The following is a 6,000-nucleotide window of genomic DNA, read 5'->3' on the forward strand; positions in this document are numbered from 1 at the left end:
TCATACTATGGTTTAGGGTGGGAAACAAAGGAACGAAGGGGAAGGATGGGCAAATACTAGCTGATGAAATATCATCCCTCAAGTGCCAGAAACTGGGACATTTTCAGTGACGTCAAACTGGGCTTCCTGCCATGGGGATGGAGCGATCATGAGAATACTCACAAGATTTTAACTCAGGGGTCCCTCAGTGGGTGAGGGGAAGGAAGGGGGGAAAAGCGATTTATTTTATTCACCCTTGCCTTCCATTCCCAAAGCGCACGTGCACGCGTGCACACACACACACACACCAAGTCACAGACTATCAGAGCTGGTAGGAATCGAAACGGACCCCTCCCATTTCACGTAAAGACAGCGGTGATAGTGAACTTTCTTGAGCAGTGACGGCACGCACAGCACTGTCCTAAGTGTTCTGCATGCTTGTCTCATGGACTCGTCACCATAACCTGATGAGGTCTTATAAGTCCCATTTTGCAGATCAGGAGACTGAGGCACCAAAGGCTGGATGGCCTGAGGTCACACAGCTGATCAGAAGGGGAAAGCCAACATTCAAACCCAGGCAGCCCAACCACCGCACAAGGCTGCCTCTGAAGAAACAGCAAAACAGGCTCAGAGAGGGGCAGTGACTCACTGAGGTCACACAGCCCGATTTGCAGCAGAATCAGGGCTCCAACAGGAGTCTCCTTATTTGAGGTTCAGTAACCTTCCCACACCACCCTGTTGCCCCCCAGTATGTACGCACGCACACGACCAGTGAACGTGGTTTTTGCCCATCTCCAGGTTGTTCAATTCGCTAATTAAACCATCAGCCTGGGGTGCAGACAAGGGGCAAGGTTGACTCTAAGAAAAGTGTAGACAGGAAAGACCTACTTTGGCAGCTGCACACGTTGGGGCTCACCACCCCTTTCTCTCTTTTTAAAAAAGACTTTCATTATCTGCACGCCCCCGCCAGATCGAAGCGCGATTCGGGTCCAAGATGCCAGCTCGTGCAGCAGGAGGAGCCCAAGCTGGCAGGTTTGCTCGATGGGATCAGGTTGCAGAAATAACCGATCGCCCGATCATCTGCTCCGGGGGCCCAGAGTGCTGGCTTCCAAGGCCCCCTCCCTTCGCTGTGTACCAGCTGAGCACGAACAAATGGTCCTGATTTTCCTTCTCTCAACTCATGAAACAGGCTAGAAGAGCAAGCCCTCTGGAAAGCGGGGTCCCTACAAGGGGCAGCCCAGCCACCAACATGTGCTCCTCTCAGGGATGGAGAGCGAGGGCTGGACAAGCATCTGGAGAACGGCAACACATGAGCTCCCAGACAGACTCGGGGCTCCCAGCGGGCACAGGCCACTGACATCACTGTCTCTGTGCAAAAACAGCAATCTGACAGAGGGTTCAGCAATCTGAACCAGGGAACCTGGTTCGTTATGTTGTGCAGGGGAGCGGTGGGCTGGGGCAAGACAGCAGGAGAGGTGACCTCCACTGAACTGGGGGCAGGGCCTGAGCTGCCTCCTGCCCTAAAAAGTTATACTCTCCTGCCTTTAAGCGGCAAGCCTGCCCACACATTCATTTTCCAGACTGGGAAGACAGGGTTGAGAGGGAACATGACTTGCCCAAAGTCGCACTGACGATCCAGAAAAGTTGGATTTCCGAGCAGCCCCACTGAGATCCCAAACCTTGCTGCTTCCTCCCTTCCTTACCCCCTCCCGCAGATCCCTGCCATCATCCCTTGCCTTCACACCCCCTTCCCCACCTGTCCCTTCCCAGCACTCTGTGTTCCAACCCACCCCCAGACCACAAAAACCTCATTCAGTAACTCAGTAGCTCTTTCCAAGCTGGCACGGAATTTTCTTAAAGGTGCAGGGACCACTTACTTCCTAAATGGCCCAGGGTATCCTACCTCCAACTCCAGATGAACTTCTGCTTCTAGAAAGTGCCCCAATAGACTGCCATTTCAGCCTCAGGCTGGGTAAAGAGGTCCCCAGAAGCAGCGTTTCAATGGGTTTAGGGACAGGGAGATAAGGAGACCAGATTTCCAAGACTTAAAATTTTGCCGAATCAGAGATCTTGGAGTTTATGCACATGATATGCTAAATCCAAACACAAACATCAGAGGCCTGGAGTCTCAAGTCCCCCTTCTGTTTAAGGCAAGTGGGGTGGGTTGTGAGTAGGGGACGGAAAGAAGGGGCACAGCACTGGAGCTGCAGGCCGTCAGGGGCCCCAAGGCCAGGGCTGCTCTGGGCAGGCTTTCTTCCGCAGAAAAACAAGAGCCACTAAAAACAAAACAAAACGAAAAATTCCTTTTGTTTTCTGGAATGTCTTAAAGATATACCCAGAGACATGGGCTTCTCCACCCTTTCCTCTGTCTCCTCCCCCAACCCCGTCTGTTCAAAATAATCATGCTGATCTTTCTTTATGGCACCTCCGTCCTACAGCATTTTGGTGACATCCAGCAAAAACATCTGGTAGGCGATATGGAAAGCAAGAACCTCAACTAACTCTCTTCCCAGGTCCACCCCATCTCTGGCACCTTTGCAGGGGATTCTGGGGACAGAAGAGGGGAGGAGGCTGTCCAAGGAGCACACGTTTCTAACCAAGAGAAAAATGAAAACTTCCCACGGCCAGTATTAAGCCACCCCAGTTCTTTGATCTGCTCATTTGTTCTCTCTTGGGGTGCAGAGAGGAGGGAGGAAATTAGAGAGAACGATACGGCAACAGTCCCTCCAGGCTCCCTTCAATGTCGAACAGGCACACATATGGCAGATAGGGTGCTCACGGTAGATGCCAGCAGCTTTCTCACTTCCCAAGGCCTGGGCACAGGTACGCAGACTCAACACACAGGGACCCTGAGGTCAAAAAAAACAACAACAAAACACGGGACCTCCAGCAGGTTTCCACCGACTGTGAAAAGACCAGATGAATGTGGCCTGTAGACCCAGACCCAGGGGAGAGGGGCTCTTGTTAATGGCTCAGAAATGCCCACTTCAGCCTGGACTGCTACAATCTTTAAGGGGCCCTCATCACCCCAGTCCTGTGCCACCCAGCTTCCTTGTGCCCACGGAGAGGACGGATGAGACCCCCAGGCAGCCCACACCAGGTAGGGATGGGGCCAGATCCAGGAAACAAAGGTCTAACTTTTACAAAAAGGGTGCATTCAGCAAGATGGGTTTCAGACTCCAGAGAAATCTCAACAAGTTCATTGTCTTCTCTTTCTCTACACCAATTCGCTGTTAGTGTAAAGTTTCTCTCCGTTTGTGTTTTTCTTGGGGTAGGGGGAAGGGTGAATGTTTTTATTCGCCCGTACACTCTGCGTGATCCCCAAGATCTCGGGCCTCCTGACCACCGAGCTTCCCCACACACGGCGCGCCCCAGCTTCACGCTGGGGCCTCTGCCCCGCCGCCTGGCCCGGCCGGAGGTGCTCCTCGGCGCGGGATCCCGGCGTGGGCTGGAGGGTCTGTGGTTCCAGGTCCCGGATTTCGGGGCGTTTGTCTAGCAGGAACCAGGACTCGCCTTCCTGTGGGTGAAAGGGTCGGGGAATGGCTCCCCCTGGCGGGGGCCACCTCACCTCAATCCAGCGGGGATCCAAAGCTGGCGCGAGCCCACCCGAGCCGCCGAGCAACCCTCCCAGAGGATTCCTAGTACACCCCCTAAATCTGGATGTGCCGGAGGCTCGGACCCATCGAGCACCCACGGAGTCTGTGCTTCCCTTCCGCAAACCGCGCACTCCGCGTGTGGGATCAGGGGGACCCGGGAGGAAAGCTTGGCGCCCCCGCCCCGCCCCACCGTTGGGACCCCAAAGGCGGCTCGTGCTCTGTGTCCTGGCTGGGCCGGACAATCTTCCAGCCGGGTCCTCGCTCCTAATCCCTAGTCCCTACCTGACCTCCTACCGAGCGGCGTGGTGCGCACCCCCGCTCTTGGGGCGCAACCTCCGTTGAGACCCCCCAACCTTGTTATTCACAGCTGCCACCCCCCGCCGCCCTCCTGGCGCCCCCCACTCACCCACCCGGAGCGCCCAGCGCCGACTGGGGCTGCACCTGTCGGGGGGGAAGCTTTAGCCCGCGGATTCCGGGCAGGGATCCGGGCGGGAATCGGGGTGAGCACGTCTCCCCTGTCCCCTCCCCAGGCTAGTTTAAGTAGAACTTGGTTTCTGGGCTGCCCCCGGACCGTTCTGGGATCCCTCCCGCATTCCTTCCCCACCCCGGACCGTGCTCAACAGTCGCCCGGGGAGCGCGCGTAGGGTCTCCAAGTCCCCGGGGGCGCAGCAGCGGGGCGCACAGAGGGCACGGAGGTGCGGAGCCCCCTACCTTCCAGCAGCAGCAGCCGGACCCCAACCAACTCCCGCCGGCGGCCGCGGGGGAAACTTTCCCCGGGCGGAGAGGCGCGCTCGCAACTTGTTCGGCGCCGGCTGCCTTCCCGGCGGCGGCGGCGGCGTGTCCGGGGACCGGCTGGCTCAAGGCGACGGTGGCGCGGGCTCGGGGCTCGGGCGGCCTCGCGCGGCTCCGCTGCTGATCGCTCGGCGCTGCGTCCACCCCGCAGCCTGGAGCCCCCGAGACGCCGGCGGCAGCTGCAGCCGCCCGCCCGCCCGCCGGCCCCACCTCCCAGCCACCGCTCCGTCCCTCCCTCTCCCCCGCGCTCCCTCCCCTCCCCAAACCTCCTCCCCGCCTGTCTCCAGTCGCCGCCGCCACCGCTGCCGCGGCGGCCGCCGAGAAGGCACGTCTCCTCAGGCGGGCTGCCCCGCGCCTCCTCCCTGCCTCGGTCTCCGCCTGCGTCGCAGCATCCAGGCCTCGCCCCGGGGCCCTGGGGCCACCCTCAGCCCTGCTCCCTTCCCTTCCTCCCCTGCCTGCCTCTGCGCTCGGCGCTGGGGCCCTCGCTTCTTCTGAATTCGAGAGGTCGGTTGGGGAGGTAGGGAGAGTGGCATGCTCGACCCGGAGTATTTATTCCGCGGAAACTTTCACGCTACCCCCAACCCCCATAACCGACTGCAGGGCTAGAGGAGGGATGACGGTCCCTCGGGACCTCGCTTCTCTTCCTGGGCTTCCCGCTGTCCTGGAGGACCTGTTGAAAGCCAGGGGGATTCACCGTCCCCCCCACCCCTGCAAGGGCTGCTTTGGATTGTTGCATATAATAGAGGCCCCCGGCAGTGGTGAGGAGGGGGCGGGGCTGAACCCAGGCCCGATGCAAATAACTTGATTGCGAGAGGCCAGACCTGGGTCTCCAATCGCTGGACTTATCTTTTCATCTTTGTTCTGCGGCCACAGCCACACACCCCCTCCCCAGCGCCTGACACATGACTTCGCTGAGACACTTAACCTCTGAACCTCCTCCTTGAGACAGCAACCCACCCCTCCAGCCCCAGACAAAATGCACAAGCAAGCAGATCAAAGGGGACAGCTCAGGTGAAAGTGCTCGGAACCACCCCCTGTCGCCGCAGAGAGAGTCTATCGGATGCCCTACTCCTCTTCCCTGGGGAGCTCTTTTTTGAGTCCCAACTCCAAAGCTTCCACACTCAGTGCCTGAGGGCCCCGTTTAAACACACTGAAGCACCGCATCCCCTTGGTCAGCTGATTCCCACTAGGGAGTGAGTGACTGATAGGCTTTGAACCTATAGCAGTCTTGAACATGAATGTTGGTAATGCTGGGCGGCGGGACAGAGTTTCCAGGGCAGAAAACCACTGCCTTCCCCCGTCCACATTCCAGGAAAAGGATACATCCCTCTAAGGACTTGAAGGATGTCTGATCCTTTCAACCCTTTCGCTGAGTCTCAGGGTAAACTGGGGGGCTGGGGGGCTGGGGGGGGCGCTAATAGAGCAGAGGTATAACTGGGGGAAATAAAACCAGGATCCACTTTTTCAAATGGACGCGGAGCGAGTAATGCTTAAACCAAGGGGAGAACATCTCTAATAGCCCAATTTCTGTAAAACAAAGACAAGGAAAACTCTAAAGGGATTCAGCCTCCATGTTCACCCCTTCAGCTGCCAAAGGAGGGTTGGGGGAGGCTGACCCTTGGCGCTGAGAAAC

The 6,000-nt window shown here is 58.0% G+C and overlaps 1 protein-coding gene across 2 annotated transcripts in view; it reads right to left on the minus strand.

Moving 5' to 3' along the window:
- TSPAN18 (tetraspanin 18) overlaps nt 1–4,526 on the minus strand; it is a 167,781-nt gene extending 163,255 nt beyond the window's left edge. For both annotated transcript variants that reach the window (XM_039226940.1, XM_039226941.1), the window contains exon 1: nt 4,287–4,526. The gene's annotated coding sequence lies outside the window, so the exon portion shown is untranslated. The remainder of the gene's footprint in view (nt 1–4,286) is intronic.
- Nucleotides 4,527–6,000: the final 1,474 nt, after the last annotated feature.

This window comes from Hyaena hyaena, unplaced genomic scaffold, assembly GCF_003009895.1.
Source record: "Hyaena hyaena isolate Hyena2069 unplaced genomic scaffold, ASM300989v1 scaffold_23, whole genome shotgun sequence".
Classification (NCBI taxonomy): Eukaryota; Metazoa; Chordata; class Mammalia; order Carnivora; family Hyaenidae; genus Hyaena; species Hyaena hyaena.